This window comes from Trichosurus vulpecula, chromosome 1 (assembly GCF_011100635.1).
Source record: "Trichosurus vulpecula isolate mTriVul1 chromosome 1, mTriVul1.pri, whole genome shotgun sequence".
Lineage (NCBI taxonomy): Eukaryota > Metazoa > Chordata > Mammalia > Diprotodontia > Phalangeridae > Trichosurus > Trichosurus vulpecula.
Window position 1 is genome coordinate 64401260 of NC_050573.1, and position 26762 is coordinate 64428021.

The 26762-nt window shown below is 38.8% G+C and overlaps 1 pseudogene; it reads left to right on the forward strand.

Moving 5' to 3' along the window:
- The first annotated feature begins 578 nt into the window (after positions 1-578).
- LOC118828931 lies at positions 579-19367 on the forward strand (annotated as a pseudogene).
- Positions 19368-26762: the final 7395 nt, after the last annotated feature.

A 26762-nucleotide genomic window follows, 5' to 3' on the forward strand; every position in this document is an offset into this window, starting at 1 on the left:
GTTGGAGGAAGGGCCACAGTTACTCAGTGTCCCATGAGGCAAGGATCCCTGGATAGATGAATGGATGGCTCACTCCGCCCGCTCCGGAACCCCTAGGCCCCAGACAGGGAAGGGACCACAGCCCCCAGCCCCACCCCCACCTTACATTTTTGGCCTCTGCCTACCTGTCCACCACCCCTTTCTCCCTGAGAGCTCTGCCAGTCTCTCCTTAGACATTTCTGATCTAAGGTTAAGGAGATTAACAGTTTATCAGTTGTGTTTTATCTCTCTGAGGAAGTGTCTATGACCACAAGTTATGCTTCCTTATTGGAATGAGAGGGTTTTATGGGCCAAGCGCGAGCACTCATGTGTCTTTGAGATGACTAGGCTTTCTGAGATTGAGGATGTATTCATAGCCACTTGAAAAGAAAACCTGGGTACTTTAATGTTCCTTTCCTCCACAAACAACCATGTGGACAAGAAAACTTTGAGCTTGAGGATGTGAAAACTGCAGCTGTGGGTTATTTTGTTTTTTGTGTTTTCTGGGTGTTCACTGATTTGAGGATACTAGAGTTTGTCAGGCTCCTCCTCATGCTAGTATGACTATTTCCACATTTTCCAAGAGCTTTTTGGAAAGCTTTAAGAAAAAGCTTTTAAAGTCTTGTTTAAAAACTCTTCCTGACTGTCAAGCCTTGGGAGCAGAGACAGAAATCAGCATTGACAGAGTAGGTGGTTGTCTATGGGGTGTAATTTGAGGGGCAAAGATTTCTCTCCAAGAAACTGTCTTTGACTCATTTTAGAGAAAAGTCTTTGGATTAAGGCATTGTCTTCAGTAGATGTTACCTAGGAGAAGGTAGGAGGCAATGTGGTATTAGGAAAGAGAAAATGAATATTCAGTAACATTGGCACAGATTAGCAGAGATAATGTGGCTTAGTGGACAGAGAACAGTTGTTGGAGTTATGAGATCTGAGTTCAGTACCTTCTTCTGGTATACAGACTGTCACTTTACCTCTCAACTTCCTAAGTCACTTTACTTCTCAACTTCCTAAGACTACAAATTGTGGGATAATTGCTAATCTGCATTAGTAGAAGGTGTTTTCTCTCTAGTAGTTCTCTATATCCTTGATATTGTATATCTAGACAAAAAAAGAGACAAATCAGAAGAAATTTCTGCCCAAGAATAGCTTGGAATAGAGCTAGTCATGGTATTGTGCCAAAAACACTAGAGCCAGAAGATCTAGGTTTGAAACCTGACTTTTGCAACTTGTTATCCATTTGACTCTGTACAATTTACCCACTCTCTCTGGGCCTTCATTTCTTCATCTATAAAGTGAAGGAGTTGGACAACGAGTCAGGTTGACAAGGCTAAGTCCTTCATTTCTCCCTGGGTTCAACTCCTGATTCTCTAGACTTCATTTTCCAACATTCCCCAGCAGCCTTCCCTTCCTGGAAGATCTTCCTGCCCTTCCAAACATCATAATATAAGATGGGCATAGACAATGGAGCCACCTCACTTTATTTACTTTTTTTGTTTATTTTTATTTTGGACTCAACCACCAGAACACAAATACAGAATAGAGAAAAGAAAAAAATCATAAACTTAGATATTGAAACTTAAATACAAAGTAAGAAAAGAAAAAAAAATGACACATGCATAGCAGAACATAATAGAACATTCAAACTATGTAGTGACAAATTTTCATTTCAAGAAAGACTTTATGATAAATAGTACACATTGGTTTGAGAGTTGTTCATCTTTTCTTTGCTTCCTTGTAAGTTTTCTCTTCTTCTCTGCTGTGCACTTTTAACTTTGTTCTTTTTATCCCCTTCTCCACCCCCCTACCATCACCCAGATGGCTACAATTAAGGACAGATATATTTATATATAGATATATATGTACACATATACATATATACATGCATATGTACATATATCTACATATACTTTCCCTAACAAATTCTACTCCTAATCCTTGTTTTTAGGTTTGTGTGTTTCTCTCATTTCCTATCCCTCCTGACTCCTCTGCTTTACTTCTTCCTGTTACCTTGCCTTCCTATTGCTTAGCCTACCCCACCTCCAAGGATGCCTCCCCATCCTCCCATTCCCATAAATCTAAATACCCTTCTATAACTCCCTATAATCTATTCCCTCACCCTCCCCTCTAGAGATCCCTCCCTATCATCTTGCCACCCCCATCCCCTTTCTGTTTTATTTCTTCTGAATTTAGAAGACTTTAATACTCTTCTAAATATATGTGTGTGTATATATATATATTATATATATATATATTTATATATATATTATATATATATATTTATATATATATAATATATATATATTTATATATATATTATATATATTTATATTTATATATTATATATTTATATTTAAATTTATATATATATATATATATATATATATAAAACCCATATATATGTGTATATATTAAACCCATTCCTGGTGGAAGTAGGTTACCAGAACTACCAGCCTTCCTCCCCCATCTACGTCTGCTGTGTTGATTCTTCCTTTTGCACATCATTTGTATATAATAATTACTCTTTTTAGCTGTTCCTAAATGGCTTTACTTTTTAAAGTCATACCATATTCAGGTCTACCCCATTCTTTTTTTATGAATTACCCAATTACTAATGACAATCTTAGACATATGTTTTATATTTTACATATGTAAAAGTAAATGGTCTGCCCTTATTGAATCCCTTGTGATCAGTCTTTGGTATGTACCTTATGTTTCTTCTGGCTGTCGTATGTCAAATTTTCTATTAAGTCCAGTTTTTTTTAACAAAGTCCTGAAAGTCTGGCAGTTGATGAAATGTCCATTTTTTTCTAATCAGAATTATGCTTAACTTTACTGGTATGATGTTTTTGGCCAGAACCCCAGTTCTTTTTCTTTTTGATATATAGTGTTTCAAGATCCACGGTCCTTTAATGTCTCTGCTGCTAGGTCTTGTATGATTCCAATTGTGGCACTGCCATATTAAAATTTTTTTTCTTGTTGCTCTTAATATTTTTTTTCATTTTCTACTTAATAGTATATTTTTTCCAATTATGTCTAAAAATAGTTTTGAACACTCGTTTTTATAAGATTTTGACTTCAAAAATTTTCTTTTTTATTTAATATTTTCAGTTTTCAGCATTCATTTCCACAAGATTTTGAATTACAAATTTTCTCCCCATTTCTACTCTCCCTGTACTCCAAGATGGCATATATTCTGATTGCCCCATTCCCCAGTCAGCCCTCCCTTCTGTCACCCCGCTCCCCATCCCCTTTTCTCTTACTTTCTTGTACGGTAAGATAGATTTCTCTGCCCAATTGCCTATATATCTTATTTCCCAGTTGCATGCAAAAACAACTCTTTTTTTTGAACATCTGCTTTTAAAACTTTGAGTTCCAAATTCTCTCCCCTCTTCCCTCACCATCCACCCTCCCTAAGAAGGCAAGCAATTCAACATAGGTCACACGTGTATCATTATGCAAAACCCTTCCACAATACTCATGTTGTGAAAGACTAACTATATTTTGCTTCCTCCAATCCTGTCCCCCTTTATTCAGTTTTCTCCCTTGACTGTGTTCCTTTTTGAAAATGTTGCTTTTGATTACCTCCTCCCCCATCTGCCCTCCCGTCTATCGTGCCCCCTTTTTTATCTCCTTCCTCCTTCTTTCCTGTGGGGTGAGGTACCCATTTGAGTGTGTGTGTGTTATTCCCTCTTCAAGTCAAATCCAATGAGAGCAAGATTCACTCATTCCCCCTCACCTGCCCCCTCTTCCATCTCAACAGAACTGCTTTTTCTTGCTTCTTTCATGTGAGATAATTTACCCCATTCTATCTCTCCCTTTCTCCCTCTCTCAACGTATTCCTCTCTCATCCCTTAATTTGATTTTATTTTTTTAGATATCATCCCTTCATATTCAACTCACCCTGTGCCCTTTGTCTATATTATGCATATTCCCTTCAGCTACCCTAATGCTGAGGTCTCATGAATTATACACATCACCTTTCCATGTAGGAATGTAAACAAAACAGTTCAGCTTTAGTAAGTAATTTCTCTTTCTTGTTTACCCTTTAATGCTTCTCTTGATTCTTGTGTTTGAAAGTCAGATTTTCTATTCAGCTCTAGTCTTTTCACTGAGAAAGCTTGAAAGTCCTCTATTATGTTGAAAGCCCATATTTTGCCTTGGAGCATGATACTCAGTTTTGCTGGGTAGGTGATTCTTGGTTTTAATTCTAGCTCCATCGACCTCCAGAATATCATATTTCAAGTCCTTTGATCCCTTAATGTAGAAGCTGCTAGATCTTGTATTATTCTGATTGTGTTTCCACAGTACTCAAATTGTTTCTTTCTGGCTGCTTGCAGTATTTTCTCCTTGATCTGGGAGCTCTGGAATTTGGCAACAATATTCCTAGGAGTTCTCTTTTTGTGATCTTTTTCAGGAGGCAATCGATAGATTCTTTCGATTTCTATTTTACTCTCTGGCTCTAGAATATCAGGGCAGTTCTCCTTGATAATTTCTTGAAAAATGATGTCTAGGCTCTTTTTTGATCATGCCTTTCAGGTGTAGTCCAATAATTTTTAAATTATCTCTCCTGGATCTATTTTCCAGGTCAATGGTTTCTCCAATGAGATATTTGACATTCCTTTGGTTCTGTTTTATAATATCTTGATTTCTTATCAAGTCACTAGCTTCCACTTGCTCCAATCTAATTTTTAAAGTAGTATTTTCTTCAGTGGTCTTTTGGATCTCCTTTTCCATTTGGCTAATTCTGTCTTTCAAGGCATTCTTCCCCTCATTGGCTTTTTGGAGCTCTTTTGCCATTTGAGTTAGTCTATTTTTAAGGTGTTATTTTCTTCAGTATTTTTGGGGGTGTCTTTTAGCAAGTTATTGACTTGTTTTTCATGGTTTTGTCGCATCACTCTCATTTCTCTTCCCAATTTTTCCTCTACTTCTCTAACTTGCTTTTCCAAATCCTTTTTGAGCTCTTCCATGGCCTGAGACCAATTCATGTTTTTCTTGGAGGCTTTTGATGTAGGCTCTTTGACTTTGCTGACTTCTTCTGGATGTATGTTTTGGTCTTTGTCACCAAAAAAAAGATTCCAAAGTCTGATTCTGAATTGGGCTCCATTTTCACTGCCTGTTCATGTTCCCAGTCAACTATTTGACCCTTGAGCTTTTTGTAAAGGTATAACTGCTTGTAGAGTAGAGAATACTTTGTCCCAAGCTTTGGGCTGCTGTTTTCAGAGCTACTTGTACACAGCAAGCTCTGCCACACCAGTGCTCCTCCTCCACCAAGAAGGGTCAACCCAGACCATGACTCAGATCCAAGCATGCTCTGCACTCCCACTCTGATTTGCTGCTTAATTCCTCCCACCTGGTGTGCCTGGGGCCAGAAGCAACTGCAGCTGGAAGCAAGCCCAGAGCTGTACCACTTCCATGCCCCTGGGGCTGGGGCCAACCACCCACTTCTTTCACTAGGTTCTAGCAGTTCTACCCATTAACCTTCTCTGTTGTCTTTGGTGTTTGTGGGTTGAGAAGTCTGGTAACTGCCACGGCTCAATGATTCAAGGCCCTGTGTCCTGTTCCGCCCAGCTCCCAGCCTGGTTGGTCCTGGCATGGCTCACGCTGGGCTCTGCTCCGCTCCCAGCTCCATGCGATAGACTCTTCTCCGCTACCATCCAGGCTTTCCTGGGCTGCAGCCCTCCTTCTCTCTGTTATTTTGTGGGTTCTGCAGCTCTAAAATTTGTTTAGAGCCATTTTTATAGGTGTTTGGAAGGACATGTGGGAAAGCTCATGCAAGTCCCTTCTTTCCAGCCACCATCTTTGCTCTGCCCCCCAGAACTAGATACATCTAACCACAAAATAAACAAGAAAGAAGTTAAGGAGGTAAATAGAAATTTAGAAAAGTTAAATATGATGGGCCTCTGAAGAAAATTAAATGGTGATAGAAAGTGGTACAGAGGTACATGGCACCTACACAAAAATTGGCCATGGGTTAGGACAGAAAAAACTTCACAATCCAATACAGAAAAGCAGAAATATTAAACACATCCATTTCAGATCATAATAAAATGAAAATTACATGTAATAAAGAGCCATAGAAAGACAGAGTAAAAACTCATTGGAAACTAAATAATCTAATCCTGAAGAATGAGTGACTCAAACAGCAAATCATAGAAACAATCAATAACTTCATTCAAGAGAACGACAATAATGAGACAACATGCCAAAATTTATGAGATGTAGCCAAAGCTGCTCTTAGGGGAAATTTTATATCTCTAAATGCTTACATGAATAAAATAGAGAAAGAGCAGATCAATGAGTTGGGCATGCAACTAAAAAAGCTGGAAAGAATACTAATTAAAAATCTCCAAATAAATACCAAATTAGACATTCTGAAAATCAAAGGAGAGATTAATAAAATAGAAAGTTAGAAAACTATGGAACTAATAAATAAAACTAAGAGCTTGTTTTATAAAAAAAACAATAACATAGATAAACCTTTCATTAATCTGATTTAAAATAAAAATAAAGAAGAAACCCAAATTACCAATGTCAAATATAAAAAGGGTGAATTCACCACCAATGAAGAGGAAAATAAAACAATAATTAGGATCTACTTTGCTCAACTGTATGCCAAATAAATCTGACAATCTAAGTTAAGTGAATGAACATTTACAAAAATATAAATTGTCCAGATTAATGGAAGAGGAGGTAAAATATTTAACCCCATCTTAGGAAAAGAAATTGAACAAGCCGTCAATGAGCTCCCTATGAAAAAAATCTCCAGGGCCACAGATGGATTTACAAATAAATTCAACCAAATATTTAAAGAACAATTAATTCCAATACTATATTAACTATTTGGGGAAAAAAAAACAGGCAAAGAAGGAGTCCTACCAAATTCCTTTTATGACACAAATATGGTCCTGATACCTAAACCAAGAAGATCAAAAACAGAGAATGAAAATGATAGACCAATTTCCTTAATGAATATTGATATCAATATTTAAATAAAATATTAGCAAAGAGATTACAGTAATTTATCATGAGGATAATACAATATGACCAGGTGAGACTTATACCAGGAATGCAGGGCTGGTTAAATATTAAGAAAACTGTCAGCACAATTGACCATATCGATAATAAAACTAACAGAAATAATATGAATATCTCAATAGTTGCAGAAAAAGCTTTTTGAAAAATACAGTACCCATTTCTATTAAAAACACTAGAGAGCATAGAAATAAATGAAATTTTCTGTAAAATGATAAATAGTATCAGCAAACTTTATATGTAACAGGGACAAGCCAGAAGCTTTCCCCATAAGATCAGGGTTGAAACAAGGATGTCCATTATCACCACTCTTACTCAATATTGTACTAGAAATGTTAGCTTTAGCAATAATAGAAGAAAAAGAAATTGAAGGAATTACAATAGGCTATGAGCAAACAAAGCTATTACTCTTTGCAGATAATATGATAGTATATTTAGAGAAACCTAGAGAATAAACTAAAAAACTACTTGAAACAATTAACAACTTTTTAAATATTATAGGACATAAAATAAACCCACAAAAATTGTCAGCATTTCTATATATCACCAACAAAGGCCAGCAGCAAGAGATAGGAAGAGAAATTCCATTTAAAATAATTGTAGACAATATGAAATATTTGGGAGCCTATCTTCCAAGACAAACCTGGGAACCATATGAACACAATTACAAAACATTTTCCACACAAATATAGTCAGATTTAAATAATTGGGAAAATATAAATTGTTCATGCTTGGGCTTAGCTAATATAGTAAAAATGACAATTCTACCTTAATTAATTTACTTATTCATTGCCATACCAACCAAACGACCAAAATTTCATCTTATAGAGCTAGAAAAAAATAACAAAAAAAATTTATCTGGAAAAACAAAAGGTACAGAATATTAAGGGAATTAATGAAAAAAAAATGCAAGGGAAGGTAGCCTTGCTGTACCAGATCTAAAACTATTGTAAAGCAGCAATCATCAAAGCTATTTGGTACTGGCTAAGAAATAGAGTGGTGGATCAGTGGAATAGTTTAGGTACTCAAGACACAGTAATAAATGACTACAGTAATCTACTATTTGATAAGCCCAAAACCCAATCCAGCTTCTGCAATAAGACCTTGCTAGTTGGCACGACTGCTGGTAAAACTGAAAAGTAGTATGGCAGAAAGTAGGCACAGACAAATAATGCATACCATATACCAAGATAAGGTGAAAATGGGTACATGTTTTAGACATAAAGGGTGATACCATAAGCAAATTAGGAGAGCAAGGAACAGTTTACCTGTCAGATCTATGGAGAAGGGAAGAATTTATGACCAAACAAGAGATAGAGAACATTATACAATGCAAAATGGATAATTTTGATAACATTAAATTAAAAAGTTTTTGCAGAAACAAAACCAATGCAATCAAGATTCGAAGGAAAGCAGAAAGATGGGAGTCAATTTTTGGAGACAGAATTTCTGATAAAGACTTCATTTCTCAAATATATGGAGAACTGATTCAAATTTATAAGAATATGAATCATTCTTCAATTTATAAATGGTCAAAGGATGTAAACAGGCAGTTTTCAGATGAAGAAATTAAAGGTATCTATAGTCGTGTGAAAAAAAATGCTCTAACTCACCATTGAATGGACAAATGCAAATTAAAACAACTCCAGGGAATTCCACACATCTTTCAGATAAGTTAATATGATGGAAAAGGAAAATTATGAGTGTTAGAGAAGATGTATAAAACTTGGAACACTAATGCATTGTTGGTGGAGTTGTGCACTGATCCACCCATTCGGGAGAGCAATTTGGAACTATGCCCAAAGAGCTATAAAGCTGTGCATATTCTTTAATTTAGCAATATGACTAATAGGTCTGTATCACAAAGAGAACATAAAAAAGGGAAAAGAACCCATATGTATAAAAATACCTATAGCAGCCCAGTTCATGGTGGCAAAATATTGGAAATTGAAGGGTTGCCCATCAATTGGGGAATGGCTAAACAAGTTGTGGTACATGAATGTAATGCAATACTACTATGCTGTTAGAAATTATGAGTAGGCAGATTTCAAAAAAACCTGGAAAAACTTACATGAACTGAAGCTGAGTAAAGTAAGCAGAACCAGGAGAATATTGTACACAGTAACAACAACATTGTATAATGATAACTATGATAAACTCAGCTCTTAGCAGTACAATGATCCAAGACAATTCCAAAAGACTCATGATGGAAAATGCTACCCACATCCAGAGAAAGAACCCAAAGACTTTGGGAGGAACATCGATTACTGTAAAGTATCTTCATAGTGATAGCTACATTACAATGTCACCTCCAGTTAAAGTGTACTTACAAGACAGAATGGAGAAAACAAAGAAGCTTATTACAGGAAAAATGTAAGAAACCAAAGATAACCTCACAGAAAAATCATACAAAACCAAAGAAAAAGTTCCATTTAAGAAAAAAATAGAATAGGAAATCTTGTGTACCCAGACACTTTAACTCTTGGGACACTGTGGACAAAGACAAAGTCTCCTAATTATACCTCTGGTTGGCAATTTTGAATGCAGATCAAAGCATTCTATTTTAACTTTTTTTTTCTTTCTCATAGTTTTTACATTTTGTTTTGATTCTTCTTTCACAACATGACTAATGCAGAAATATGTTTAACATGATTGTACATGTATAACCTATATTACATTTCTTGCTGTCTTGGGGAGGGGAGAGAGGAGGGAGAAAATTTGGAACTCAAAATTTAAAAAAAAATGAATGTTGAAAAATACCTTTACATGTAATTGGAAAAAATAAAAATACTTTTGTGTGGGACAAAAGACCACTGGCTCAAGTAAAAAAAAAAAAAAACAGAGGTGTCTTGGTTTCTCAAGGCAGAAAGAAAAACAGAAGCTTTATTTGATCAAGTCTCGAGAATTGGGCATCTCTCACTACCAGGGCAGAGATAGCAGTGAAGAGAGGCAATGGGGGGGGATGCAAGCAGGGAGATATATACCCTTGTACAAACAATTCTAAGAAATCCCACCCCAGAGGTTGGACCCCCGTCCCCATTTGTGGAGACAAATGGCCTCACAATCTAACCAGGAATAAGTTTTTACCCAATATAAGCACAGAAACTACAGAATTACCTTATAGGGAAACTTTAATGCTAAGATGGCCATTTGTAAGTAGGCTAGGGGAGGGGGAGAGGGGAATATCATATGGTTTCCCTGAAATCATATGATTTACAGGAAAACAAAACTTAGGCCTGTTGAGGTTCACACTCTAACTAAATTTGTGCTATCTCTATTTGAATATTGCCTTGCCTGAGTTATTCATAGGGAAGCCTTCACAATCTTGTATTCCATTCACATCTGAGGTGACATCTATAAATCTAAAGAGGGAGGGGGAGAAAGACATTCCTAGGGGCTAAATAATCAGATTCCCACAGACTCAAATTTATCCCATTTCCCTTTTCCCTAAATATTGATTCTCAAACATTTTAGATATAAATACATATATATACATATTCCCTATGAAGTCTTCACACTTTATTCTCTCACTACCTTGCACACTATCAAGTGTGAAAAAAGAAAAAAAAGTGGGAAGGAAGGGGACCCAATAGTATTTCAAACTGTACAAAGTTTTACTTATCAAAATAATTTAGCATAGGGTAAGAAAGAGAGAGGAGCAGCTAGGTGGTCAGTGGAGAGAGTGCTAGGGCTGAAGTCAGGAAGATTCCTCTTCCTGGCTCAAAAATGGCCTCAGATAGGTATTAGCTATGTGACTTTGGGCAAGTCACTTAATTGTCTCAGTTTCTTTATCTGTAAAATGACTTGGAAAAGGAAATGGCAAACCACTCCAGGATCTTTACCAAGGAAACCCCAAATAGGGCCATGAAGAGTCAGACATGATTAAAACGATTGAACAACAAATAGAGAGGCTGTTTAGATTAGGTATACAATACATAGAAGTAAATGAGAGAGTGAGGGGAGACCTGGTCACACTGGCTTCAGTTGGGATCCTGGGAGGAGTTTGTCTCCTGTCAGTGATTGCCCCTGAGACAGCAGCATAAGAATACTAGCCCTATCATTGCTTGTGGAGTTAGAAGGGATCAGTATTTGAATGCAGGCTGTCTAATTCCAAATCCAGCACTCTTGCCACTGTTCCCTGTCTAATTCTTTGGAAAGAGTCTCTGTAGGAATGGAAATCAACAACCACCATTCATCCAATTGCAGTGGAATTTAATATGGACTATGTCTCAACTAGTTAATAGGACATGTTTGGTCTCACATGGGGCTGGTTCCATTGGGCGCTCTAAAAGCCTAAAAAGCTGTCCATTCATATATAATGCTTGGCCCAAGATAGTTTTAGTGCAGGGTCCTTAAAACCATTGATTACATATCCCTTCTGCATAGCATATCTCAAAGGAAAGGAAGCCCATAGATGTTTCTTATCATAAACAACAAACTTCAGAGAGGGTTATATCTTCTAATGGCACAGCCCAGGGAACTCATGCTGTGAAAAAGGAAGATCTTGATCTATTATAAGACAAATCTATGAGTCAGTAAAAGCAATTTAAGAAAATGCTTAGACAATTTGGAAAAGCTATGATTCTAGTACACTTAGTGACTTCTAGTATTTGATTCAAAACATTTTATTATTTAGCCTTAAAAGGAGTGACTGTTATTCCTTTTCTCGAACTCATTGGGTTACCAATGCACTAGCTGTGCATGCCTTGTTAAACATTGCAACACCTGCTGGATACACTGTGACTTTGTGAGGAACATCAATTACTATTGTTAAACCTGAAAATTTGGTTGAAGGAAACAACAGAGCTAGGTGATAGAAAAATCCATGTTGTTTATTATTTTCCCTTAAAGCATAGCGGAGCTAGCTTACTTGTACGTACAAGGAGTCAGAGTATAACTCTGGCTGCCTGAACAAAGCAATGAGAAAACTTATATACGTTATTTTAGCAGAGCTAGCAAGCCTGTATGACCTCATTTTTATGACCCCCATGTATGTTTAACCATGATACAAGAAGAGTATTTTCCTTAATGGAATAGATTGTAAATACAACAAATTAGATAGTTGTCAAAGTGTCAATTGGATTTACAACCCCAGGATCTCTGTGTTTAATTGGCCATTAACATTCCACAACATAGTATATGCCCATAAAATATTAGGATAAGGAAAAGTCACATAATTCAAGATAGTGTCTGGGCTCAAGGTTTTCACCCTTAATGGCCATGGACAGAGCAAGGAATACTCCATCTGGATTTGTTGATACAAGATAGAGATGTCTCTGAGCTTACTCAGAGAACAAAGAGACTGTTAGGATCAGGCTTTTCTTCTGGTTAAGTAGTTCAGGCCCTGAGTCTTATTGAAATTACAAAAATGATATAAAATAGTATAATATTTTCCACATTTCCTCCTTTTGGTCAAAGGTAAGCTGAAAGCTTCACCTGAAGACCAATTAAGGTATGGAAAAACCTCTATCTTCCTCAGGGGTAAAGTTGTAAAAAATCCTTATCTAGGTGGATTCAGGTTTTTTTTTTTTCTCTTTCTGTGTTTGGACATCCCCAGAGATGCACAGTAATTATAAACTACTTGTAAACAAGCAGGGGGAGCAAGTTGCAAGGGGTATCAGTAGGGAGCACAATGGGGAAACTAGAGCACCTAAGTAAAATAAGCTAAAGATACCAAAGGTACAAGTAAACAGTCTTGGGAACGCAACGGACTCAGGAAGAGAATTGTCCTTCGTACAGGTTCTGGTCCAGAGTCTCTTGGGAAGGTTGCCTCCATCTGATGCTGTCCCCTTCAGGCTCTTTGAAACCGGAGGGCAAGGTGTCCTATGGGCTCAGATGTCCACTCAGGAGCACAGGCAATCATCAGATGTGATAGAAGGATCAAGGAGTCCATATCCACAAGTTGGCAGCTATAGAAGTAGTCAGATCTGACAGGAGCTCTCAGAACACATGTAATTTGATAATTGAGAGAAAAACAGCACACCATAGGTCCCAGCCACTCAGGGCTAAGTTCAAACAGTACAAATACAAAGTAGCTTTAAATCCCAGTTACATATTTCCAATGTCCATTTAAAGCAAAAAAAAATTTTTTTTTTCAGATGCTTGATTGTGGTTATCTGGTTCCTAGATAGTAAAAGAGAGTTCTGCTTCTCTGGTTCAGATCTAGAAATTCTCAAACAATTCTAACTTAATATAACTTAATCACTTAAATTTGGCTCTCCTTCTTTTAACTTCAGAGTATTTCAGTTCATATATCATCTACTGTTTCTAACCTTACCTAAATTTTGTACCTGGTATAAGAGTCCTTTAAAATATAAAGGTCCAACCATAAATTGAATTCATCTTCCTTTTAAAATCATCAGACAGATACTTTAATAAAGGAGATATAATTTCACTTGTACTATCTCATACAATTTTCTTGTACAAAAATCCACATTTAAGATCTTACTAGCAAAACACACTAATTAACTTGAATTTCCATGACTGATAAATTTTGGAGCCAATCATACACATCTGTATATAATTCTTAGAGGAATCAATTTGGTCCTATTGCCTTTTCCTCTCAAAATTTGCTATCCTATTTAATTAGACATTTATCACATTACATCTTTGTCTTATTATTGTGTCTAATCATTTCCTCCTTTTGGAGGATGTTATCTCTATACTCCTTCTAATCTTTATTTGGTCATGAACATAGGTTAAAATTGTAAGCTATTCATTCCTGTATCCTATTATAATAACTCAGAGATATTCCAATATTCATCTATTACCTCATAGATTTAGCATTGTGCTTACAAAACTTTCTGATAATATAAATTTGCTATGAAAGAAAGGAGGGACTATGTCATATATCTTAACAGAAGGAAAGAACTTCCTTAGCTCTGTTTGATTCCAGGAATGAGTCATATCTGTTAGCCAATCATATAGCCATTAGATGCTGAAAGCAGGGCTTAGGAGTAACCAGGTGGGGATTTTCCTTTTCAGAAAGGAAATAGCAGAATTGGGAAATAGAGTCAGGAAGATCCTACCTAGGCTGTGTCCAAGGTCGTCTTCACGACTGCTCCCAGGCAGACCCACCTAAAAAATTCTCAGCTTGTAACACCTGCCATTCCAGTACTGGCTTCATGTGACCTATACCTGTAATCAGAGCTTAAAACAATATTAAATTGTAGTCCCATAAAATCTTAAATAGCAAATAAATATCCTTCAGATAGGACTGTCCCAAATTTCATTGAGCTAATAATTAACAAATCAAGCTACATAACATTTCCAGTTTCTAAATACTTCCTCACACTCTTTCCCAACCTGCTAAAACCATCTGAAACTATCATTCTCAGGACAGGGGAGGCTTAGCTAACTCCCATTTGTCCCCTAACTTTCTCATCTGCCTTTCGTATTTTCCCTCAACCTTAATTTACCTTTCCAAACCTTTCAAACCCAATTCAGTCTTCATTTCAGCCATAAGACAAAACAACTCATAAGTTAGTACTTTTTACTGACATAACTGTGTATACTGGAATCCCATTCCAGCTTCTTAAACACACAAAAGAGGTTAATGACTGACCTCACAAGTTGATGGATTGTCCCTGTTAACTCATTCTGGAGGGAAAAAAGAACACTTTAGGAATTAAGTCTTTTACACATTGTTAAGCTCTAATTCTGGCTTAAAATCACAAAAACATTTTCCAAAATACTTCTAGAATTGTTTACTTAAACTGAAGATGTCTCTGATTTAGTCGCAGTAATTAATTACACTATTTGTGTCAATACCTAATTGCTCTTATATCACTTCACAACACCTAAGAACTCTATTTCACATAAATACAGTATAACTTTAAAATCCCAGTCTTAGTCCACGGGATAATGATTCAACCCTACATCATAAAACTTCTCTTCCCTTTCTAATTATTCTCATTAACACTTTAGAAACCATATTATCTTTCATTTGACTATACAAGAGTACCAATATAACCAGTCATTTGATTATAACAACAAGATTTTACATATTTGCATTTATCCAATTTCCCATTTTTTCAAAAAAAAAAACAACTTCTTTCACAATGGTAACAGATTCTGGCAGATAACTTCCCTTTTGTCACTACCTGCTTATTTCTGATTAAAGAGATCTGCCACATCATCTCCCCCCGAGGGTGGGTTCTTTCCCATCAGATGGCAAGCTTCACTAATAAGAACTGTATCCTTAAGACCCACATCCTCCTCGAAACCCAATCTTATCCTAAAAACGCATCACTTTTGCTGACTTTAAAAAGCCAGGTTTTTTTTAGGCTTCTGACCCCTACTGTTCTTTCTTTCAGTAAAAACTCAAATCCCAGTAATTGCTGCCCCTCCCCTTTCCTTCCCTTCTGACAGGTGGGCTAAGGTGAATCTTCTTATCTAAACTAAGGGTGGGGAGGAGTAAGGAATTCAGACTGTGGTTTCCAACCTCCTTACTCAAAAAGAACCTTGAATAAGAGATTGAATGGGCGCTTCTATAGATAAGCATTAATTCTAATAATTCTAATTAGGTTCTCACCCAGAAACTCCAAGAACTCACAATAGGTTTGAACTGCAACCAATTGGCTTACAGGTGGAAATTCAGCGGGCCTTCCAAAATTACACAAAAAGATTTTACAGAACATTTTCCAAAAATATTTTCCTTAAAGCAAATTAATCCTTAAATGCTGGAATTCATTAACTAAGTTGGTACCAAATGTCCTCATTCTCAAATATTGCCCAGAATTCCTGGATATTACAAAGTTCCTTAGTCAAAAAGTGTTATAATGTGGAGGACACTTAATTTCTATAAATTACATACTCAATTAAATTAACCTTATCACAATAATAACTTTTACCAGGACTTTAAAAACTTTCTCCATAAGAATTCCTCTACACAGAAAACCACACAAGGTTGATAAGAATTCATGACTAGATGGTTTCAAAAGTTCTTGTTTCAGTTAATAACCTCAATTTCCTAATTAACTATGATTCTTAATCTAACAACATCCAGATTATAAGAGAAATTATTCTAATCACTAGTGGTAACATTTTAATTTCTAAGGCCCAATACTCTTAGCACTGTAAAAGACTACCACATTTTTCAATATTGCTGTTACATCTGTTTGTCAAATTACACAATTTAGAAATGTAACAGTGCCCTAAACATAATTATGCATTTTAAAACTTGAAACAACCCATTTATCTGTTAGGTGAACATATTCCTAAATCTCCTTGCACAGAGAATCTTTCATCTCATCATTTGAAACTATAACCTTAAATCACCAGATATATTTTCATAATAGAAAACTTTTTCACACAGAAAGCCTGTTCTCATGGTTAAATATCAGTATTATTAATTATTTACTTGTTATAACCACATATAACAGTTCCAAATTTTATCACATCCCTTTGAAAACCCAATTCACATATATCAAAATCAGATTAAAATTGCTATAATATCATTTCTTACCACACAATGGTCTTCTCAAATTCCACAATCTAAGAGAATTTTGGGAACACAATGCAAGTTTAGAAATACAGAAACAATAATTTTCAAATGACGGCTATTACATTTCCAGATTCAATATATAGAAATTATTCAGCTTATTACTTCTGGTATTTAAAAACCACTTCAAAAGTTAACAATTACATTAAATCAGAGAGAGATAATAACGTTGTATCTAACATATACCAGACTTTATGTTAAGCATTTTACAATCATTATCATTTTGATCCCGTAACAACCATCATTATTACTTTCCCTTTAAAACTCAGGAAACAGGTCAAACAGAGATCAAAATACAGTTTTGCAGTTGGAACAAGAAGTGTAAAGTTACCTAGGGCAGAAGCTAGTATCCCAATGGTGACAATTCTGGGAGGCAGAAAGTCCAAATCCATCTACCTCACCCTTCCCCCACAACTGCAGAAGTTACTGAGCCTAGGGCAGTTTGCAGCTGCTGGGGACAGAGTGGGCAGAATGCATAGGACCTGGGTGACAATTCCAAACTTTGCCAAAAAGAACGGGCTACAAAGGTACCCAGGGGCACAGGACTGTCAGAATACTGTCAGTCTGTGAATTTCTGTCCTTCTCCTCCTTTTGCCAGGTGGGGAAAGGTGATTTAAGTTTTCCCTACAGTTCTCGTGCATTCTCTTCTCCTAATGTGATCTGGGAGGAGAGAGGTTTGTTTTAGCTGCTCTAACTTTTACTGCAGCTCTGGCTCGGTCAGAGACAGGACAATGGTGAAAGATCAAGTAAACTTCATCTAAGTGATCAGCAAGAGTGAGCTCCTGGAGGGATTTTACAGTCTCAGGAGTTCTGTCCCAAAATCCAACTAACCAATTTCCAAACTTTTAATGAATAATCAATCCCAGAATATGCTAAAATGTTTCAGCTCTATTTTTTTCTTCAAGTTCGGCTGGCCAGGCCAAACATTGAGAAAGGAAATAGAGTCTCTGTTTCCCTAACTGCAGCCTTAGAATCCTCCAGCTACCTGCGTTTCAGATTTTACACGGTATAGACATTTCACATCACACGCTCTCACACAGACAGTTAACAGACAATTAACAAAACAAATACAGAACAAATACAGACTGAGCTCAGAGTTTAAACAACAGAGAATTAGAAGCTTTCATGAGTTAGCTATTAGCATCCCTATGGTCTTTGGGGAAGCCTTGGTGTTCCTGATTTTTCTGACTCTCCATATCCTATCCTTTAGGAATGGGGAAAGGGGAGATGGAGGAGGACTAGGACAGGTAAAGGAAGGCGAGGAGTAAGGATAAAATGCATTTATCCTCCCCATAATCAGAGCCTTCAAGGGAAGGAAGGAGGAATAGGGCAGAAGGCAAAAACAGAGCCCTTAAGGGAAGGGGGAAAGGAAGTGGGGAGGGAAGAGAGAGAGGAGGCAACGGTAGCAGAGCAGAGTTACCTCCCTCAGGATCAGAGCCCTTCCTGGGAGGCAGAAGGGGAGGGAAAAAGCAAAGTGCAGTTTTTCTCCCCAGGACCAGAGCCTCCAAGGGAAGGAAGGGAGGGAGTGGAGGAATGGTTGGACTTCTAATTCTAGTTTTTGACTGATCCATAGTTAATTTTCTAGATCAATCAATGTTTCCAGGGGATCTATGTGCGTTTGACCGCAGATCTGTGTTTTACCACAGATTTGATCCCTGCCCCCAGAGCTAGCTTAAAGGGAATTTCCAGACTTCAACCAATTTTGTGGGAGTTCTTTTTGGAAGCTGGGAAGAGAGACAACTTACCCCACCTTGTCAAGGCCAAAATTCCAGGAAAAATTAATCCTATGGCGCCCAAAAGCGTTGGCAAGGTTGGGCTGCGTTGTCCTGTTTCCATCATTTCCATCCGAGTCACGGCACCATAACTGTTAAACCTGAAAATTTGGTTGAAGGAAACAACAGAGCTAGGTGATAGAAAAATCCATGTTGTTTATTATTTTCCCTTAAAGCATAGCGGAGCTAGCTTACTTGTACGTACAAGGAGTCAGAGTATAACTCTGGCTGCCTGAACAAAGCAATGAGAAAACTTATATACATTATTTTAGCAGAGCTAGCAAGCCTGTATGACCTCATTTTTATGACCCCCATGTATGTTTAACCATGATACAAGAAGAGTATTTTCCTTAATGGAATAGATTGTAAATACAACAAATTAGATAGTTGTCAAAGTGTCAATTGGATTTACAACCCCAGGATCTCTGTGTTTAATTGGCCATTAACATTCCACAACATAGTATATGCCCATAAAATATTAGGATAAGGAAAAGTCACATAATTCAAGATAGTGTCTGGGCTCAAGGTTTTCACCCTTAATGGCCATGGACAGAGCAAGGAATACTCCATCTGGATTTGTTGATACAAGATAGAGATGTCTCTGAGCTTACTCAGAGAACAAAGAGACTGTTAGGATCAGGCTTTTCTTCTGGTTAAGTAGTTCAGGCCCTGAGTCTTATTGAAATTACAAAAATGATATAAAATAGTATAATATTTTCCACACTATCAAATATCTTCATAGTCATGGTAATGCCACCTCCAGTTGTACTTACAGGACAGAATGGAGTAAACAAAGGACCTTAATACAGAAAAAAATGGAAGAAACAAAAGATAGACTCACAGAAAAACTACAAGAAACCAAAGAAAAAGTTTCATTTAAGAAAAAGTGGAATAGCAAATCTTGTGTGCCTGGCCCCAGAAAAGTCATGCACTTTAACCCTCAGGAGACTGTGGACAAAGATAAGGTTTCTAATTATACCTTTGGTTGGCAATCTTTAAATCCTAGTGCTTTAAGGGTTAGAGAACCCATAAAACCTTTTTAAAGTTAAATATCACTAGAAAAATCAGTTTTTCATGCAATAAAAATGAACCCAGTGTACTAATTTCATATCAGCAGCATAAGTAACAGTTGTTGTTTTATGTCATGATGATTTTTCAAGTATCTTTCTGGTTGATTTTACTGACTGCTGTAATGATCACTGACTAAGCAATTTACTACTGGTATAAGAAATTTCTCTCATAGAAAGGACAGCTCTATAGGAATCAGGATCTTCATGTTATCCATCAGTTAGAGTTTTAGCCACAATCAGTTCTCAACATGAAGGGCTCTTAGCACCATTGTGGTCAGTGGATATGGATATTTTTAATTTGTATCTCAAAATCTCAGAAGTCTTTCACTATTAAAAGAATAACAAGATGAGGGCATTCTAATAACCACCTTCCAATTAAAACTTCAATTTTATATGAAGAGAGTTGAATTAAAATTGAGATTATGTATGTGAGAAAAGAGAGGTACTGATTATGTATATATATATATGTATGCACACACACACACACACATATATATATATATATATATATATATATATATATATATATATATATATATATATTTATAAAACTAAATAAGTTGACATTTAAACAATAGTTTTCCCAAAAATCTGAGTGAGATTTTTCAAAGTAAGTGTATATGTCTGTAGTTCCTTTTTAGAGATTTACGTTGGTAGCTGTCACCTAGAACATAAAATTTTCTTTTAAATGTATTTTCCTCTTCATCAGCTAACTTCTCAGAGTAAAAATGAAAGTAATTTCACTTGATAGTAAGCTTGCTACTAAAATCAGATACTCATAACTTGTACTTCATGTTTGTGATTGAGTTAAGTTATAAGACCAGGGAAAGTGACTTTAGAATCAGTGGGCACCCCTACAAACATTGATTAAAACTTGTCATATTTTAGCATGCAAGTGTTTCTGCCACCCCATTTAGATGCAGCATTAATGTTCATTTTCTTATTGAATAAATTCAAGAATCATAGCTTCCCCCCTTTTGGGCAGAAATTTCTGGTTTGAATGTTATACTTGAAATTTTTTTGGAAGGAGTGTGCTATTCACGTTGTCTTTAGTGTCAATGACTGGAGGAAAATTCAACCATTATGAAATATTTTAAATGTCATGGCGGGTGTGGAATAATTGGCATCAGTTCTGTGTATTTTTAATTGATATTTGGAGAACAATGTGATATTTGCTGATGTCATATTTACATACCTTACTTGCTAAGACAATAGAATTTGAGTAAAGACATTATCCCTGGTTCATGCCAATGACCATTATTGCCATTTGGGCCAAATTAATTGGAATATTTCAACTTCACAGGGGGTCATTGGCAAAACTGAACTTGAAGGAATATTTGTATTCATTAGCCTGGTCGCTGTATTGGAACATTTTATAAATTAATATCCCATAAACTTCTTGTGAGGATTTCAGTTGTAAGAGTGCTTTCTTATTTTGAAGTGCAGAGGCTTTGAGTAATTTTTCATTTCTGCTGATGTAGAAAAGTTTAGCAAAGAAAATAATTTCCAAATTTTATTTTTAATTAACTGGCTCCCTTTCATTACCAGCCCCAGCTGAAAAAACAAAACAAAAACCCTTGTAACAAATTTGCTTAGTCAAGGAAAACAAATTCATTGCCCGAAACAAATATGTCTTATTCTGTGTTGTTGATGAGGGCACAGTCTCTGGGTTCCCTTGAACCCTTGAACTCTCCTTGAATCTTGCCACTCGACCTGGCCTTGGCCTGAGGCTATAACCATTAAGCCCAAATGCCTACCTTGCCCAGTCCTCTATTGTCCAGCTGTTTCCCACCCTTAATCCTGTTTCCCATCCTTAATCCTGATCAAAATATCTATACCCTAGCTCTGTTACCCCAGCCCTTGATGGGTTGTCATTTCCATATGGCCTTCAGCTATTTCCCCCACCCTGGAGTCTGACCTCGTCCTTAAGTCCCTCCCTAGACCCCTCTTCTGATCACCCCAGACCACCCCTCAATCCCTCCCACAACCTTTGTGTATATAATCTCCATCTTGCCTCCATGAGGGGGGTCAGAACCAATCTAGCTCAGATGGGTCTGGCCCTTTTTCCTTACAGGCGTCGCAAGGGGTGGGATCTCTCGGGGCAGGCTTATTTGGCTAACTCTTAATAAACTTTGTCCTTTCCCTTGGCTGAGAAGGCTTGAGTCGAATTCTTTCGGCAGGACCCGGCGTGTCGGTACTTTGGGGTGTTGAGCACCTCTCACCCCAAACCCTCATCATTTATGGTTCCCTGAACCGGGAAGCACTGCTAATCTCAAGTTCTTCTCCAGCCAAGACTGAAGGTATGTGAGCCTCCCCCTCTCCCAATCTCCCTCCTCGCTCTCCAAACATTTTGGATGTGCTTCTCGGGCCTGACCTCAGCAGGTCCCAGTGGGTTGGACAGCTTGGTCCAGTGGTCTCAGTGAGTCGGACAGTCACACTGTCCTGGTCAACCTGACACTCTCTGGTGGTTCTCGGTGGGTCGGACAGCTTGGTCCAGTGGTCTCAGTGAGTCGGACAGTCACACTGTCCTGGTCAACCTGACGCTCTCTGGTGGTTCTCGGTGGGTCGGACAGCTTGGTCCAGTGGTCTCAGTGAGTCGGACAGTCACGCTGTCCTGGTCAACCTGACGCTATCAGGTGGTTCTCGGTCCACTCGGACAGCTCGGTCCAGTGGTCTCAGTGAGTCAGACAGCCAGGCTGTCGTGGTCAACTCAACCTGACGCTATCAGGTGGTTCTCGGTCCAGTGGTCATGTCGAAGGACATGGACGGATGCCCCATCCGGAAGCATGTGCCATATTCTTTCAATTGTTTCGGCGCTGGGAATTTGGGAAAGTTTCAGGTACTTTCTGTATATTTTGTTTTCTTGTTTTATTTTGTTTGTCTCCCAACAATTACTCCTAACTTCTCCTTTACTAAGGAGGAAGGAATTTCCAGCCGAAGGGACCCCACGCCCTGCCTCTACTGCAGGCCCTGCAACATCTATCACCATGGGCCCTATCCCCAAGGCAATCCCTACTCAAGTTCCAGCCTCGGGCCCTGCCCCCACGGCAATATCTCCTCCCCTAGCCCCTCTCTCTGAGGTAGCACCCACTTGGGTCTCTGGGGTATTTTCCCCTCTGACCTCTATCCCTCCTCAGGTACTAGCTGATCTCCCTTGCCAGGCAGATGCTCTGGCCTTGCAGTCTAATCTACCTCAGCCCCAAGCTCCAGGTCCCACAGTACCTTCAAGGCTTTTTCCCCTGAGGGAAATGCCTGCCTCCCCTGCTGGGACAAGGAGATTGCATGTTCCATCCTCCATTTCAGATCTCATCCAAATTAAAGAAAAACTGGGGAGATACTCAGAAGATCCCACTAAGTTTACTGAGGGTTTTAGGGATCTGTCCCTACAATTTGAACTTTCTTCGTGTGATTTGCATATCCTTTTCTCTACCTGTTGTACCACTGAGGAGAAGAGGAGAATATGGGAACACGCTCAAAAATTTGGGGACAGTTTGGCTAGCAATAACCCCATAAAATATCCCCCAGGAACAGCTGCTGTTCCAACTAGTGACCCAGGATGGCATTATCAAAGGAGTGAGGATAGAGAAAAGAGAGACCATATGGAAATTTGCCTGTTAGAAGGCCTAAGAACTGCATTTCAAAAGCAAATAAATTTTCAAAAAATTAGGGAGATTACTCAGGGAGAAAAAGAAAACCTTGTCCTTTTCCAAGCCCGGCTAGTAGAAGCTATTAAGAAGTATTCAAATTTGGATCCTGATTCTATTGAAGGGGCGGCAATACTTAACATGTATTTCATTAATCAGTCTGCCCCAGATATTAGGAGGAAACTGCAGAAATTGGCAATGGGACCCCAAACACCTCAGGCCCAATTACTGGAGACAGCATTCGGAGTGTTCAATAATAGAGACTTAGTCCAGGCAGAGGAAAAAGCCAGAGACAGAGAACATGCCCAATTCTTGGTGGCTGCCATGGCCAGGAGATTGCCGGAGGGTGCTTCTGGCAACTTTGGCAAAGGGGAAACCTGCTTTCGATGTCACAAGGAGGGTCACTGGTCTAAGGAGTGCCCCTCTAGGGCGCCCCCCTGGAAGAAGCCTCTAGGATCCAAGCCTCCAGGACCATGCCCAGCATGTCCCCGAGGCTGGAAAAGTGGTAGAGCCTCCTCCCAGCACCCTGTCCTCCAGTACTCGGGAGGAGGGGAAAGCCTGGGGCTTGGCTGTGCTCCCACTTTCTCCACCTCTCTCGCGGAGCCTTGGGCAAAATCGAGGCAGAAGGTAAGGTTACCCACTTTATCACGGCTATGTTCTCTTGCTTTAACTAGTGGCTTTGGCCCCACATGCCCCTCGACCTATCAGGTCATGGGCATCAAGGATCTGTTGTCTGAACACTCCTTCTCTGGCCCTGCCCCCTTTTGGGGAAGGGACCTGATGGTGAAATTGGGAAGCCAATTTTCTATAGTTAAACCTCATAACTCCCTTTTCCCCCTGTTTCCCAGACCTCCCCATGTTCCCCCAGAGGCATGGGAGAGGGTTGAGCCAACTGTTTGGGATCAGGGAATTCCTGGGCAAGCTACTTCTGCCACCCCAGCCATAGTTCCCCTCCATAGCCTTCAATATCCAATTAAGCCCAAGGCTTGGGAGGGACTGCAACCATTAATTGCCACTCAAGGCCCTGACTCACTCCCTCTAGAGTGGGGCCCCTACCCAGCACAAGCTTTTGGGACTTTGAAAACTAAACTGACCACCACTCCAGCATTAGCTTTACCTAATTTGGAAAAACCTTTCACTCACTCTGCTGAAGGAAGGAGAGGACAGGCTTTGGGAATTCTAATCCAGTCCTTAGGATCTGACCCCTGTTTTCCAAAACAATTAGATTCTCTGGCTGCTACAGCCATTCCAATTGAGGAAGTTTCTAAGCCTCTAGCAGACCAGCCCCTAGAAGCTCTGCCTTGCCAGAGCACCCTGGAAGCAGAGGGCCACCAGTGCCTGGCTAACCACAGGCTCACCAAACATCAAACCTTGCTCTTAGATATCCCCCACCTAATTTGGATGTGCTACACACTCCTGAACCCCGAAGCAGAACAAGTGGTTAGGGGACCTAGGTATGAAATAGTCATCTTTAATTCCCACCAGGGATATTGTCCTTTCTCTGTACTCCTGTGCTGTCTGTTTTGTTGTTTGCTTAACTTCCTTGCCAGGTTTGTCTCCTCCAGTCTCCAAGCCATCAACTTCCAGATGACTGTGCACCCCTTGAACTGGACCCATCAAGCCAGCTCTACGCCCCTTGTCAGCAGGAAGCAATTCCAGAAGCTGAGACCTTCGTCCCTGACCCCAAAAGAATTTGGGTCCCATTTGTTTGAGGGGGGAATGATGAGGGCACAGTCTCTGGGTTCCCTTGAACCCTTGAACTCTCCTTGAATCTTGCCACTCGACCTGGCCTTGGCCTGAGGCTATAACCATTAAGCCCAAATGCCTACCTTGCCCAGTCCTCTATTGTCCAGCTGTTTCCCACCCTTAATCCTGTTTCCCATCCTTAATCCTGATCAAAATATCTATACCCTAGCTCTGTTACCCCAGCCCTTGATGGGTTGTCATTTCCATATGGCCTTCAGCTATTTCCCCCACCCTGGAGTCTGACCTCGTCCTTAAGTCCCTCCCTAGACCCCTCTTCTGATCACCCCAGACCACCCCTCAATCCCTCCCACAACCTTTGTGTATATAATCTCCATCTTGCCTCCATGAGGGGGGTCAGAACCAATCTAGCTCAGATGGGTCTGGCCCTTTTTCCTTACAGGCGTCGCAAGGGGTGGGATCTCTCGGGGCAGGCTTATTTGGCTAACTCTTAATAAACTTTGTCCTTTCCCTTGGCTGAGAAGGCTTGAGTCGAATTCTTTCGGCAGGACCCGGCGTGTCGGTACTTTGGGGTGTCGAGCACCTCTCACCCCAAACCCTCATCATTGTGAGTTCTTTACTTTTCTGTCAGGAAGTAGATGGAATCCTTCATCATTGGTCCTCTGGAACCATGGTTAGAGTTCTTAAGTCTTTGAAAGTTGTTTATCTTTACAATATTGTTGTTTTAATATAAATTGTTCTGGTTCTGCTCACTGCACTCAGCATCAGCTATTACAAAGCTTCCCAAGTTTCTCTTAAAAAATGCAAATGAGCTGTTTGTTTGGTAAACTTAAAGATCCCAGGTATTGTGGCCAGGACTTACTTTTCAACAAAAACTGTTGGGAAAATCGGAAAGCAGGCTGGCAAAAGCTAGGTATAGACCAACATTTTACACAACATACCAGGACAAGTTCCAGATGAGTATATGATTTATCTATAAAGGATGAAATCATAAACAAAGCAGAAGAGTATGGAAGTAATTAATCTCAGATCTATGGATAGGAGAAAGAGTTCATGATCAAACAAGAGATGAGTGGTTCACAGGAGATGAGGCAAATTTTATTACATAAAATTCAAAAGTTTGTATAAAAGCAAAACTAACTCAGCTAAAACTGAAAGAGAAGCAGAAAATGGAGGGGGAAATCTTCGAAGTAAATTTATCCAACAAAGGTCTCATTTCTAAGGTATATAGGACACTGATTCAGATTTCTAAGAAAAAGAACCATTCCCCAATTGCTAACTGGTAAAACAATATGACAGTTTTCAGACAAAGAAATCCACGCTATCAATACCCGTATGAAAAATGCTCTAAGTCACCAATAATTAGTGAAATTCAAATTGAAACAATTCTGAGGTATTACCTCAAACTCATAAAATTAACAAAAAATGAAAATTACAAATTCTAGAGGGAAGCTTGGGAAAACAGGTATATTAATGCACTATAGAACTGTTAATTAGTCCAGCTGAAGAGGTCTAAGCAAAGTGATGATGGTAGGGAACCATACGTTTCTAGGGGTGCTCGTGACCCCAAAATACCGACATGCTGGGTCCTGCCAAAAGAATTTGACTCAAGCCTTCTTAGCCAAAGGAAAACACAAAGTTTACTAGGGATTAGCTATATTGGCCAGATCCTCAAGATGCCACCCCATAGGCTCGACTCTTAAGGAATCTACACCCTTTTTGGAAGCCAGATGTGATTTATATATAGAAAAGATTGTGGAAGAGATTGAGGGGTGGTCTGGGGTGACTAGAGGAGGGGTTCAGGAAGGGTCTTGAGGAGGAGTCTAAGGAGGAGGTCAGACTTCAGGAACCAAGAGAATGGTATTGGGGGTGGGTGGAGGGGAAGTAGCTGAAGGCATGCACATTGATAATATCAAGGTTGGGAAGTAACTGAAGGCATGCATATCAATAGTATCAATAGAGGGCAAGGCTTAGGTAGAGATTTGGGCCTAATGATAATGTAAGGCTATAGCCTCAGGCC